This window comes from Opisthocomus hoazin, chromosome 1 (genome assembly GCF_030867145.1).
Source record: "Opisthocomus hoazin isolate bOpiHoa1 chromosome 1, bOpiHoa1.hap1, whole genome shotgun sequence".
Classification (NCBI taxonomy): domain Eukaryota; kingdom Metazoa; phylum Chordata; class Aves; order Opisthocomiformes; family Opisthocomidae; genus Opisthocomus; species Opisthocomus hoazin.
In genome coordinates, this window is record NC_134414.1 from 13,212,365 (window position 1) to 13,228,158 (window position 15,794).

Below are 15,794 nucleotides of genomic sequence, written 5' to 3' on the forward strand. Positions count from 1 at the left end.
CACACACAGGAAAGAAGAAAACAAATCTTGCTCCTAAGTGCCGTTAAAATCCCCATCTATTTTCTGCTATTATTATTGAGTAAGGTCATAAGCCTTAAGGCAGTTTAGAAGGAAGCTAGCAGACTCAAAATGATATAACAGAGAGTTTGCACAGTCAGACTGAGGATTCAAAACCATCATGCCAATGTGTCAGACCTCAATTTATCTCCTTTTCCATCTTGCTTTTTAGGATGACTACATCAGCTTGGACAATTCAGTTCCCCAGGCTGTACACAGCATGCGTCTCTCAGAGAGCCAAGAATGGAACTGGGATTCTTTATGATCAGCTCCCTACTGTGTACTAACAAGCAGCCGTGTAATATATTGGGAAGGTGTGTGTATGTCAAGCTCTTTCCCCAGCTGGGTATAAAAATAGGAAATGAGCACCAAGACAAAAGCATAACAAAGATACCAGCAACTGTGGCACAGAGCAGTCTGTTAAATGTGTGGGATACATGACACTTGCAGGACTGCTCTGCTGGTATGAAGGCACTGTGGAAGCTCTCGCACTGGAAAGTAACTCTGATACTTTGACTGCAGGATGTTAGAAATGGAGTGAAGGCCTTACGGAGAGGTCGAACTGCTCATCTGTTACAATCCTAGCATTTCTATTCTTTCAGGCAAGGGATAGTTAGCACTTCCTCCACATTCTTTACAGCCACTAATTATAATTTTTTTCTTGCTAATTTTATCCCCTTGCATCATCTTGAGATCTGTCTGTATGTATCAGAATGCTCCCAGGAAAAAGATTTTAGTCCTGACATTGACGTTTTGGGTTTTTTGATACTCCTGCATAAATATTTTGAAATGCAGAATGTATTTTATGCTCTCTGAGACTCTTAAATAAAGTTTTTACACTAGTCAGATGTATTTGTCAGAGAGTTTTCATGAAAATTTTTACCATATCTGCCAAATGTTCTTGGTGACTGTTCTTTGTGACATTTGGTTGAATAGCTGCACAGGGCATGAGACTTATCTTTGCTCCCGGATGGAAACAATGTGAAGCTTCTAGCTCTGTCTGCCATGAATGCTCCTGACTTTGCATTTGAATTTCATTTGCTTTGGATATCCTACAGATAATCTCTGTGTAGTAAACTTGCTTCTTAGAGCCTCAAGTAAAATACAGAACATAAGGATTTCAAACATGGAGAGAGAAAATTCATTTAAGAGGTCAAGATGAATTTAGCGTGGTTACTTTATTTCACTCAGCTTTGGTAACTAAAGAGAAGTCGTAGTGTGTAGTAGTGGGAAAAACCTGTTAGTGTTCAGGGCTGGGCTGCAACCGCTCATTTTGATATGAAACCATATATTTTTCTCTAAAGCATTATTTAGTTAACCCATAATCTGTGAATGGCAGATTTCCTCCAACTGTCCTACACAATCATTTTCACAACATATAGAGAAGAGATATCTAGCATAGATTCGGTCCTGAAAAGAAAGCTCCAGGTTTTTTCCTCTGAATAGTTTTTATCATAGGTATTGTGAACATTGTAGAAATATGTGACCCCTAATTCTCCTTAAAGAAAGAAATATCAGCTCCTTGGGACACCACTGTTATCTCCTATCTCTGCAAAGAAAAAAATATATAAAACATCAGAAAAAACTGTGCCTCTACTGGAGTGCAAATTTTCCTGCTGAATTTCAAGCCATTTCCTAGCATCCAAGAAGCTGAAATCACACTTCACAGCTCTGATGTCCCTGTGACCGTGGTGAGCTATAAAGACTTAGATGTCAGACTTTTAGCCGCGGAATGTAAAACTTAGGTGTTCGACAAACCACATCAGTCAGTGCCTCTGAACAGTGGCTCAAGAATCAGGACTTACCCTTCCTCTGTTGAATGATTTATCAGAGTGGTAGAAAATATTGAGCTACTGCTTAAGAAATGCCAAAGGACACTGGACCCAGAAGGGATACATGCATAATTCATGACACTGATCAACAATATTCATAGGGAACAGTAACTACTTACTTTTCCCACTTTTTTAGTAGACTTACATTTTATAAAAGGAAATTGCACAGTCACTCATATTTATTCATAAATTCTAGTGCATACTGTTTCTGGAAACCATCAGAAAAAATATACGTGCAAAGGTATGTTTTGTAGGATTAGTTTCCAAGACCATGTGTATCCTGAACTATAGGGAATAACTGGGAGATGAGAAACAAAGGGAGGAATCTGCCAGTTCACACAGGCACATTGGACCTGTGAAACCCAGTGTCTGTCACCATGGATGAGGAGTAGATTTGTTTCTGCTTTCAGCTGTCAGGTTTGCAGTGCAAAAACTAAATCCATAACAATATCACTTAAAACAAAAAGAAATCTCTGCATAAGCTGAACTAAATGACAGAGTGGTTATTACATGCCATACGTCAGTTCTAGCAGTGGTCATCAGTTGCCATTTGATTTGTTTGGCACGCATGTCTTTTGTAGGGAGACAGACCAGATTTGGGTGGTGGGTTATAGTAGGTTAGAACTGAAATTCTACTGTTGTGAACATCTCTCTGTCGCTGTCTATAAAAGATGAGTTGGTTACTGTGGGTGGTTACTCCTGCTAATTTCTGGGCAGTTTTCATGCAGTGACCTCACCAATTAGTTAAGCTGAAATATCTTTCCCTGTTGCAAGGGAAGACAAGGCATGCAAGCACAAAATTACTGTGCAGCAGCTGATATAAAAGTGATCACTTGACCATGCTGGGGCAAATAACATGTTTAAGCAAAGTTATATAGTGCCAGTGGAGATACTCTGGAAATCCTTCCCTGATTTGCAGAAAGACTCATCTCTGCTGTATGCCCTGTGTCTTGTTAACTGGTCTTGCATTGATGTTTTGGGCAGCTGAAAATGTCTGAAAAAGTATTAAACACAAAGATTTAGTTACCTCAATTGCATCTTGTTTTTATTTTGGTATCAATTCCTTGCTTATAGTGGGAATAACAGTTGTGCCTCAAGGGCATGAAGTACCAAAATATCAAATTACTGAGGATAATGCATGTGTCTTAGATCGTGTCATGCGCAGCTCTTAGAGAACCATCCCTGCACTTTAGAAAAAATATCTCAGCAATACTGTGGAAGAAAAGGACTCATGTTAAAGCTTCAATAATTCAACAAAATCCAGTTTAAATAAATAATAAACCACATAACTAAACGCCTAATCACCCAGCCCCTGATTCTCACTGTTTATTATCTTCTCAATAAATTAATTTGTGTGACTTACAAACTAAATGCTTAAGAATAAAAAGGTTAATTGAAGGTTGGAGTAGGATACATTATTGAGTAGTTGACATATTGCCTTGGTGTTATGAATAATCTGGAAGTAGTTCAATAGAGTTGCAGCCACTTTTCTCAAGTCTGAACTTGACCTGCAGTCTTCTGGAAGCATTGTCACTTCTTTATGTGTAACAGGGCTTTGAGTAATTTCTTTTTTTTTTCCCCTCCCTTCTTAAGAATATGAATTATTAATAACATGAAGAATGCATTCAGGGAGGAAAAAGCCACAGCATATCACAGCTCCCCAAACCTGTAAGATTTTCAAAAAAAGGGAGAACAAAAAAGTTAAACATCCATACCTGAGGTTTCTCGTTTGCATGCCAACAAAAGATAGTGAAGGAGCTACAAAGAAGCTTTGAAATGAAAGGATTAGTAGAACAAGAAGAATTTTGAATTAATCAGGACGAGCTTGTATAAGCAGTACTGAGATGCCAGAGGGTCTGGAAACTCTTTTTCTGTAAATCACTTCCCATCACAGACACTGTGAAAGGAGGATGGGGAGGTAAGCTTAAGGGGCAGACAGGGAGCAGGTAGTCCCATCTCTGACATACTTTGAATTAATACAGATGTCAGGCAGCAGCCGGGTGTGTGGAAATAGGACTGTATACCAAAATAAAGATTTTGCAACTACTGTGCTAATGATGAAAGGCAGATCCTAAGCAGGTTTTATTTGTCAGAGGTCCAACAGAGATAATACAGATCACACCAACTGAGTATCTATCCCTCCATTTTGTGCTATTTCGCCTCCTCATCCAGCCTTATCTCCTTTCATTTTTATAATAAACAGGACTTGAACTCTGCTGAGCCTCACAATTCTGCATTTCGTTGGTGACTCATTAAGATTTTATTATTCCAGTGACATGTTATTGAACCCAGTTTCCTTAGGGGGCTGGTCTGGTGATTACAGGAGTAACCATTGACTGCTTAATCACCCACTTCATTATATTCATATTAATAATAAATACCAGGAGGTAGACAGTTATAATTACATTGCTAGTTTAGGAAGACACAAGCCCATAAAAGTTGGCAACACTGAAATACAAATTCAGTCATAAATATCACAAGAATAGATGTGACTTGGAAGGTGCAGAGAAGGGTAAGAGAGCATAAACATTGTTATTTTAAAGAGAGGTATTGTCTCAGCAATAGTGACGCTGTTTAATTAAGCAGAAGAATAATACTTCCTTGAGCATGAGCAGCTTAGAGTAGATGAGGTAATATGATATTATCATGTCTGGTTTGGAATAATTTTGAATAAGGGAAAAAGGCCCCAAGGAACCCCCTATAGCAGCCTTGTTGTGATGCTCTTTGGAGCAAGAGGTCATAATTCTGTATGTCCATAACGTCCGTATAGTATGGCCCATGCCTCTGGTGTTGAACATTTCCACCTTTGATCAGCAGGTACATTGCAGAGCAGGGACTTTCAGCATTGTGTAAGTCTCACAACAAAGAAGTTCCCCAGACATGACAATGGTGCTGAGCAGATGGCCCCTTCTAACTGTAATGAACAGTGGCAAGCACACTGAAGGTTTAATACAGTATGATCCATCACAAAGTGGCTCAAATGGTGAGCTGGATATGGGCTGAACTGCAGACACAGACAGTAGAAGGTTTTTTTCTGGTTTACTATGTATGCCTATTTTAAGACTAGATGAAAGTCCATCCAGAGGCACTTCCGTAACAGAAACACAGGGTGAATATCTAAGTTTTGGCACCTAAGTTAAAGCAGATGTTGAGTGAGGGCTTGTGAAGGAACACACTGGACCAAGGAGTCATAAATAGCAATAGTATTTCTCCCAAAGCAGGATAATGCTTTTATGGCTGAGGATTTCTGAAAATTAAAGGTTTCCAATCAAACCCAATTTTTCTGAAAAACCCAGAAGAACACCTGTCAGTCCTCATTATATGAGGCTTGGCTTTATTTTATTTTGAACAGGTCAAGTTGTTGTTGTAGAGATTTATTTTCACGTAACTGAAAACATTTTCTGCACAGTGCAGCTAAAGTAGTTGTCAAAAGCAAAATCAAGGCAGAGGTGCATCCTGAATAGGACTGAGAAAAATCTAGCCTAAGTTCAGAAAATGGATGCTCAGGCAGCCCATCACGTAACTTAATTCATTACCTAGAGCAGCAGATATTTATGTATCACGTTAAAAGTCAGACAGCTCGAATGAGCAGAAGCTGGAAATGCTAGTTCAAGTTTCTTCAGGTAAGGGATTTAGTACTCCCAACTGCTAGCTATTTTATAAAACAGGAGGTTCACAATTGTGCCAAGCCTTGTAGACGATTAAATGCGGTTTGAGAAATCTGTGAATTTGGCCTATAAGGAAAATAAGCAGAGTGTATCCTAATAGGACTCAGGTTAACAATCACTGTCAACTCAGTGATCAGTCATCTGAAGTGTCTCTGGGATTTCACCACTGAATTTTTAGGTGCTAGCCTAGTTTGACATCTACAGGATCAAAGAAAAGGGCTGGCAATGCCAGCAGTCCCTAAATACTTGGGTATCTTGAGGCACCTTAGTGCTTCAGGTCTCCTTGCCAAGCTGTCCCTTGAAGTGCATGCATCCAGGGGGAGTCTGACTGTGAACAGCTTCTGGCTGGTGTGATGCCTCAATTTATAGGGAATTCATCATTACGTGCCAGGGTCATATTTCTTCCAGAGAAGAAATTTTCCAGTGAGCTATTAATCTTCAATAGCTTCCATTAAAATGATAGAAATTCATGGCAGGGAGAGATGTGGACAAGTGGAACTAGCTGAAATGAAGACAATAGCTAGGAAAAACAGGCTCAATGATTTTCAGAAAAAGGTCAAGTGTATCCTGTAGTCCTTGAAAGATTGTGCATTAAAGCTGAAAAAACACTGAAGGGTCGAGGAAACCAAGACTGGGAGATAAAGGAATGTTTTCATGGTTGGACAGTCTTAAGGTAGACAGAAGCACATGGGGAAGGTTTGACAGATCTCATTTATTTGTGCACAGGTACATAAATGCATAAAAGAAGAAAAGAACAGTCAGTTCATTGTCCATCAAAAAAAGTACAGGACAGTACAGAAAAACTGAAACACACGGGTCCATCCTTATTTTAATCAAACAGCTGAAGGGTCTGACACCAAAATATATTTTAAGTAGATCCAGCAAAGAAACACAGCTATAATCCAGTTATTTAAAATTTACAATATATTTATAATCCCCGTTTTTATTTTGTGCAAGCCAAATATTGTGTGTAGTTTGTATTATTATCCGTTTAACACACGATATTGTACAACTAAATATAACAAGCCCTACTATAACAATTATTAATAGCAACAATAGACTTTGAATTATCCCTTTGAGCCATCCTCCCAACCCCAACCAATTAGCTATGCCTTCTAGGCCAAAGAACCCAACCTAAAAAGGGGCTGGGGTCTCGGTAGTTAGGACCATTCCCATCTGAGCAAGTATATCGCGCCCCACCAGAGCTTGCACTCCTTCGGGCAGCGGGATAATGGAGGCGCAACAGCTGACAACCTTTTCATCTATAGTCCATCGAAGGAGGGGTGATTTGCGAGCCAGAGTAAGCCCTCCGACTCCGGCTACAGTGGCTCCAGTAGTGAGGGACGGCCAGTTAGGTGGCCAGTGATGCTCACTAATGATAGAGACATCTGCACCAGTATCTAGTAGCGCAAAGAGGGTGATGGTTTGTCCCGCATATTGCACGGTGATTGTTCGTCGGGGTTGTTGTCTCAGTCCGATGGTTAAAAAAGCCATTTGGTCCGTTGACCCGAAAGCCCCACTGCCTCTCGGCGTCACTTGCACGGGGGCAACATTTTCAGTTAAGTGGGGTATGGGGATTAACTGTGCAATCTTCGATCCTTTGGGAACAAATAAGGGCGGAAACAGCGTTTGAACCATTATTTGTATTTCCCCATGATAGTCTTTATCGATTAGGCCTACCAATACGGTGAGACCGAGCATTGTAGCAGAGGAGCGACCAATTAATAATGCTCCGACGGCCTGGTCGTTCACTCTGATGGGTCCTTGTACACCAGTTGCAACTCGTGCGGGCTTGGAATCCAAAAGGGTGCAGTCTATTGCTGTTGCCAAGTCCAACCCGAGGCTTCCGCTGGTGGCGGGTTGGAGAGGAAAGGGTTGTTGTTGTTGGCGACTGGGTAAGCGGCCGCATTTTGTGTCGACGCGGGGCGGCTCTTCCCGCTGTTCACCCCGTTTCCCGATCCGCCTCGTCGACAGATTGTCTCGGCGTGTGAGCCAGAATTGCACCGCTTACACCAGACCGGTCCCGCCTTGCATTCTCTTCTCAAGTGTCCGGCCAAACCACAGCGGAAACATCGGAGGCGGGTTGGTCGGCGGGACGCCGTAGAAGCCACCGGAGTTTGCAAAGGCGCAAGGGCTGCCGTAATTTGGCTGTGCGATGCTTGGGTATGCTCCTGTAAAGTTTTCCCTAACTCTCTCACTGCTTCTACTAACATGGCTTGTGGGCCTACTGGCACCTGTGCCATCCGCTCCAAGGCCTCTTCAATAGTCCAAGTTCCAGGAAGAGTAGCTAGGATATAAAAAGGATTGTTTCCACGCTCGGACACCGGGGTATCAGCATCCGGCCCTGGCTTCATCGCCCTGCTCGTGTCTGCAGGAAGGTCCGCCGCAGCTATTTCCCCCTGGGTCACCCGTTCTGACGGCGGAGGCTCCGCCGAATTGCCCTCCAACGCAGAGCCCAGGCGGGACAAGTCCCAAGCCCCAGCGGAGGAGCTGTGCGGGACGACTACGGTCCGTACCGAAGGGGGCAAGGGACAATCAGGGGCCGTTGGCTGTGTGGAGGACACTCCAGCAGGGGCCGCACTACTCAGCCTTTCGGCCGCCGCGGCAGCGACTCGCTGTTCAGCTTTATGCATGGTGAGAGTATTTGTTACTGCCCGCCATGGTTTCATCAATTTTTTCGCTGCCTTTTCTTCGTTAATAACGGCATCAAACAACTTATTCCCTAGCTTTCGCCACTCCTCCTCCTCGAAGACCGTATTGGGGTCGGTAAAGACCCCCCTAAGTACGCCATAGTCTAACAGATCAGGAAGTTCCTTTTTCAAATCTATTCCATCAATGCCCCGCTTCTCTAAGAAGCATTTGAGCAGATTATACGCCGCTTGTCTATTCATACCTCAATCAGCGCGCTGTTGCAGCCTTTGCAAGACTCCGGCGGCGCGTGGCTGGCGGGACAGCCTCTCTAGGTGCTCCCGAGCGCGGGGAAGGAATCCCTTTCGCCTCCTGCGCTGCTTACAGGACCAGCTCCAACTTCTCCGCCGACCGTGGCTGTCGGACTCCGCTATCGGGTCGCCGAGGTCCCTGTTCGGGCGCCAATTTGTCGTGCCATTTGCCGGAACGGAGGGAAGAAGCAGTCACTCAATATGAGAGATCAGCAAGCTTCGTTTATTACAGTTTGGTTACGCAATTTATAACAGTCTTAATTAGCTCATACATATTGCAAAAGCTAAGCTCCTTATTGGCTGTTAGTCTAAAAGTCAAGTCCCGCCTCGACATCCTGTTCTAACGGATTCTTCTCATAACTTCGTAACCACAAGTTCCTGATACTGTGCCTATCTGCCAAACAAGGACAGTCTGACCTTGTCCCTGATTGGTTCCTAAACTAGTTGTTTTCGATACTTCTTGAGATCCTGATGACTTAGCTTTTCTATGTCGAAATGCCCTCGCTCCGCTAGCCATTCCTCCACATATAATAATAGATTCAAACTTTTCTAATATGGATTTTGATTGACTACACATTCTCGTCTCACTGCCATTACACCCTCAGGCTCTTCATCCCTAGTTGGGCAAATAGTTGGCCTTTACCAGATGACATTACATTGAATTCACTATCTGAGTTATAATTAGATCAAGCACTCAGTTTTGATCCTGTGTTCTTCTGAGTTATTGGAAAGAAGAGATAAAACCCCTACAGTCTTGGCTCCTGAGGCTTCCTACACAATAGCATATTGCCTTGCCACAGTGAAATATGCATAATTGGTTAGACTCTTCTCTAAAGATACAATTAGTACCTCGAATCCTGAGTTCTTATATTGCAAACAGCAACAGAGATTCCAAAACCTCGCCTCAATGTTTTCCCCCTAGTTTCAGCAGTGCTTTGGTTTGAACAAGAGGAAGTGTTACAAAAGTGCTTATCAAAAGGCAAAGCAGAGAGGTAACATCCACCTGCACAAGAATAAAGTGCAGGGAATTTTGTAGTGCTCAGCTGAATCATCTACTGCGTCCAGCTCCAGAGCCCTCAGCACAGGACCTGTTATAGCAGATCCAAAGGAGGACCACAAAAATTATCAGAGGCCTGGATCACCTCTCCTGTGAGGAAAGGCTGAGAGAGGTGGGGCTGTTTAGCCTGGAGAAGAGAACGCTGCGGGGAGACCTTAGAGCAGCCTTCCAGTAGCTGAAGGGGCCTACAACAGAGCTGCAGAGGGACTTTTGACAAGGACATGTAGTGATAGGACAAGGTGTAATGGCTTTAAACTGAAAAAGGGTAGATTTAGGTTAGATAGAAGGAAGAAATTCTTCACTACGAAGGTGGTGAGGCCCTGGCACAGGTTGCCCAAGGAAGCTGTGTCTGCTCCCTCCCTGGCAGTGTTCAAGGCCAGGTTGAATGGGGCTTTGAGCCACATGGTCTGGTGGAAGGTGTCCCTGTGCATGGCAGGGGGTTTGGAAACTAGATGATCTATAAGGTCCCTTACAACCCAAACTGTTCTATGATTCTGTGATGATTCTGTGAAGACACACTGAGGAAGAGATCTCCAAAGGTAGTGACATAAAACAAAACACAGTTCAGAAACGAAGATTTTTAACCAGCAGAATAAAAATAATCCTAATCTCAATAAAGGTTAAATCTTACCCGTACACTCATCAGTCATCTTTCTGGTAGCTTCTCCCTGTTTTTTGGTGTATATCTACCCTGGCTTCTAGTTCACCCATTGGCAGAAGGAGGGATTATCTTTCCATTATCTGTCTTCACTGCACCTGCCACAAAGAAATTCAAAATAGGCACACTGATGATCTAGTTGAAAATACTACTAAGGAGCTCTGAAGTAAAGTATGCTATTTACAGTCAGCATTTGCTCTGAGAAGATTAACTAAGGAATTGAAGCACTCTGCTACACCATTCAATTCATAAACAAGACAATTTTGTAGGATGCTATTTCAGGTCAAAGCTCCTAAGCAAGCATGCAATTACAGGAAAGTCACAATTCAAGCAGTGTTGTGCCACTTCCCGTGTAACTGTGTATTCAGGTTGGTACATCCACTGGTATCCCATATGTTTAAATGACCTCCATAACCCCTAGAAAGTCCAGGCTGCTTGTCCATTAGCAGACTGATCTTTAGGTACTGACTCACCAAGTTTTTCAGTACAGTGGGAGTCATTTGGGTGAAATCCAGCACGCAGCTTTAGCAGATAAACCTCCTAGAACCACAGAAATGAGGCTAGGGTAGAAATAAGGGAGGATTTGGTGATCAGATTTCAAGTTGTCATTGTACAATTACTTCATGCTTCGAATGTCTCTTCCCTCTTGCTTGAAAGAGCAGTAATCATTGCCTTTAAAACAGTGCAGAACCACAGAAGATTTGCTGGTGAGTGGCAGAATCCTAAATGTACAACATTACCCTGTTGTCAAATCCAAGTCTGCTCTTTCAGTGTCATGTATGCATTCGTCCTTGTTAAACAGGGCTTTCTATGCAGCTTAACAAGCAGTCATTTTTTTCCTGCAGTTTTGGCACTGTAGTAAGGAATGGAAGTAAAGTCCACAGAAATGTTTTACTCCATATGAAGAATTCAACTCTCTTTTGAGGTCAGTGCAGGACACACTGAGCATTTCAGAGCATCAAGGTTACAGATTAGTAGGTTATCTACTCCAAATCAAGTCCCAGGAAGACCGGTAATTACCTCTCACGAGACTGCAAAGATGTTGGATACCTTTGGATATCCTTTGAAGCACCGGACTAAAGGAGGCTCACTTGTGAATTTCATGTAGATAATATTGATTTTGAACTTTTTAGATTTTCAAACTGCTAAATTTTGCCTTGATAGTGCAATCCTCAGCACTGCAGTTTGAGCCTACTTACTCTTTGTTTGTTTGGTTATCTTAGCAAACATCTAAGGAGTGACCAGAAGTGCAAAAACCATCGGCAGAGAGTAAGGAAGGGAAAATCCACCTTGTATGTTCTGGAAGCATCAATTTGACACCATCACTTCACTTAGTAGGTCATTCTTTCCTTGAAAGTGCTGCCTTATGCTTTCCAGGTAGCATTCTGGATCTGAAATCTTCATGACAACCCAGTGTGTCTGAATATCATCACCTCTACGCTGCACCTTTGAAAAGACATCCCTTCCAGGTATCTTTGCTTCATTAGCACCAGCTTAAGATACTGCATTGTGTTCCACTGCAGTTTTATGTGTGATTTGACAGCTGATTAAGCCAATTGAATGGACAGCTGCTTCTGAAAACAATTTCACTCCTACTGCTTCCTTTGACTTACTGCTGCACTGTTTTGGTTTGGCCTGGATAAATGCCAGGTGCCCACCAAAACTGCTCTGTCACTCCGTGAAGGTTCCTGTCACGGGAGACAGTTCTCCACAAAATTCTCCAATGTGAGTCCTTCCCAAGGGTGCAGCTCTTTAGGAACTGCTTCGGCGTGATTTCCCTTCCATGGGCTACAGGTGGATATCTGCTCTACCGTGGACCTCCATGGACTGCAGGGGGACAACCCGCCTCACCATGGTCTTCAGCATGAGTTGCAAGGGAAGGCTCTCTGCTGCAGTGCCTGGAGCACCTCCTCCCCCCTCCTTCTTCGCTGACCTTGGTGTCTGCAGAGTTGTTTCTCTCACATAGTCTCACTCCACTTTCCAACTGCTGTCTCACCCACCGAGTTTTTTTCTTCCCTTTCTCAAATATGTTATCACAGAGGTGCTACCACCATTGCTGATTGGCTTGGCCTTCGCCAGCGGCGGGTGCATCTTTGAGCTGGCTGTCACCGATTTTATCAGACATGGGGGAAGCTTCTTGCAGTTTCTCATAGAAGCCACCTCTGTAGCCCCCCCACTACCAAATCCTTGCCACACAAACCCATAACATACTCTTATAAAAACTATACCAGTTTTCTGTCACTTTAGTTCTCTGAACAGATAAATTCAGAGGGCTTATTGGAAAAATATCACTTCTGGTACAGAAATGGTAGAATAGCCCTTGTGGCTGTTGAATAGCCTACTTGTAGCTTAATCTGTCATTAACCATCACTCACAGAGGACAATAATTCTGGTCCATGGTGGTAACTCCATTAAAGACTGGTTTTCTAGTTAAACTTCATTCTGTGACTTCTCTGCAGCCATGACCTACAGCCTCTCTTCCCTGACTTTGCTTTCTTCTCTGTTGTCTGTACAAATTTTTCATCCATTTTCTTTACTGTAGAGAAAATGCATGCATCTACCTGTATCTCATTAGCGAGGGAGGGACAGGAATTAGCTGTCAGAGCTGGATCCTTTATTTTCAAATCTTCTTTATTTAAATACTTTAACAAGCAAATTTCTGACTTTTCCTGACAAATATTTAACTCTCTATTTAACACCATCATACTTGTTGTGAGACTTTTTTTTCCTGTGTCAAAATTAGTACAAGCCTGACACAAACAACTGCAGTCATCTGATCCAAGTTTCCCCTGTACTATTTAATTTTTATTACCTGAAAACCACAAAGCAATTTGCAACTATCTCTTTTGTGTCCAAATGGAGACTGAAGAATTATATTAAGATATATGTTGCTGATCAGTCATCAATATAAAGAACAGTAAGTTCACAGAAATAAGGCTAAATACACTAACATACAACTGAGAATCTGTCAAATTTCCAGTGACTTTTCTAGACAATATGATATTTCCAGGCTCAGTTGAATGATGGATTTAAAAGGAGCTAAACCAGAATAAATGACTGATGTGAATCTGCTATGTCAAATCTGCTACAGAGTTTGATTTACTCTAGACTTTATCATTTTTCAAGTCCTATTTTATTCAGATACACAGTATCTGCATTGGGGATTGGCATTAGGCCAATACTAAAACCCAGATAAATCCAGAAAAAAAAGATAAAAATTGATTCCGTGAATTGTTAATCATTTGCCTTATTTTCTTTCAGTTATGGATCTCAAAGAATTTTGCAGATATGAACTTCTTCTTCTTTGTTTGGTACATTTGTATGGACTGTCACGACTTTTAATAAATATTGTGAGTACAAAAACATGGTGGTGTTGGGGGAAGTGTGTGCTATATGCTTGATTTCAAGAAAAATTCAGACACAGCAGAAGTCTATGGTCACTCCTAGGGTCATGCCAAATGAGGGTACTCAAATCTATTCAGCCCTGCAATTAATCCTCAGTACAGACTTTCTCTAGGATTCTAGTAAAAATTGGGGGTATTTGGCCACCTTCTGTATAACCATTCAATTAGTTTGCTGTGATTAATTGACTCAGATTACACAGTAAAAATTTGGAAAGGGCACCCTCACTTCATGGTTACGTCTTCCTCAGCACTCCCTTCACATATGTTTTTAGCACCTGCCTTTTAAAAACTGCAGCTATCACACCTTCAGAAGATAACCAGGAGAAAACCATGTAAGAGAACAAATCCCTGGCACTGCCTTTATCCTTATACATCTGTATAACACAGACAAAATACGACACTGCTTTGAGCTCTGGTTTGCATCTACCTACCAGTTCAGAGGGAAGAAGCAGACTAGAAAGTCATGAGGAATAAGAATTCCTGCGATATTTTCAGAGAGGAAAGGAGAATGGGTATACTTGTATCTCCACTGTACTCCTTTCTGCAAAATCACCTTGAATTTTTACTGACCGCTGAATACCCAAGACAGGAGCTGCAGCTGCCAGACTACATGACCCTCCTTCTGGAAGAACAGAAGCTCTTGCAGTGCCTTCTGAAACAGTGAATTTTCAAGGAAATAGTCAGTATAAAAAAAAGACCAGGATGACAGAGTGGGAAAGATTGTTTCGTATTTGAATAGAACAGACTATTTCGGTTGGAAGGGACTAACAAAGATCATCTAGTCCAACTGTCTGACTGATTCAGGGCTGACCAAAAGTTAAAGCGTGTTGTTAAGGGTGTTGTCCAAATGTCTCTTAAACACTGACAGGCTTGGGGCATTGACCACTTCTCTAGGAAGCCTGTGCCAGGGTTTGACCACCCTCTCAGTAAAGAAATGCTTCCTAACATTCAGCCTAAACCTCCCCTGACACAGCTTTGAACCATTCCCACATGTCCTATCACTGGATCTTAGGGAGAAGAGCTCAGCACCTCCCTCTCCACTTCCCCTCCTCAGGGAGTTGTAGAGAGCCATGAGGTTGCCCCTTAGCCTCCTCTTCTCCAAAGTGGACAAGCCCAAAGTCCTCAGCCGCTCCTTATAGGCCAATACCTTCCAGCCCTGCCACCAGCTTTGTTGCCCTCCTCTGGACGTGTGCAAGGACCTTCACATCCTTCTTAAATTGTGGGGCCCAGAACTGCACGCAGTGCTCAAGGTGAGGCCACACCAACACTGAATGCAGCGGGATGATCACCTCTTGTGACTGGCTGGTTATGCTGTGTTTGATGGACCCCAGGAAGCAGTTTGCCTCTTGGCTGCCAGGGCACACTGCTGGCTCCTGTTGAGCCTGATGTCAACCAACGCCCCCAGATCTTCTTCTGCAGGGCTGCTCTCCAGACACTTCTCTCCCTGTTTATACTTGTGCCCGGCATGACTCCATTCTAGGTGCAGAATCCGACATTTTGACTTGTTAAATTTCATCCCATTAATCATTTCCCAATGCTCCAATCTATCTAGATCCCTCTGCAAGGCAAGTTGTCCCTGAAGAAAGTCAAGGAAACAAATCAGTATAAAAGTGCTTAGGAAAATGAAGCAGAATATTTTAAGTATATCTTACATACAATAGTGAAGTTCTTCCTTGAAGAAGATGCAAGTATTGTGATGGTCAGTTACTACTCAAGTCTCATAGTCTCAACGGGGTAAGAATCCACTCATCTGCTTTGAAGTGAAATGGACTCAGCAGCATTGTACAGTCTTCAGCCATCTTAAGTGTGTGTCCCTTTTGACCTAGCTGTCTAGGCTGTCTCAAAATCAATGAGGGAGATAGGCATCTCCAGGGGATGATTTGTCTAATCATGGGTGTTTATGAAAGGCTGAATTAATTACCTTCTCAAAGAGGCTGTCTCTTTTCATTCACCCTATGCAGTGAATGGAAATCTTCATATCTAGTTTTGATTACATGGATAAATTATTTCAGATGAATTTTACTCTATAGAACTGAAAGCAGAGTTCAGCTCAGCTTCTTTTCTTTTTCTCACTACCTACTAGTTTATAGCATATGGTAGGACTAATCTATTATTTCTATGTAACCAAAGGATTTTGAGACTGATTCAGTGTTCACCTTTGTTTTGGTTATAAATCAAT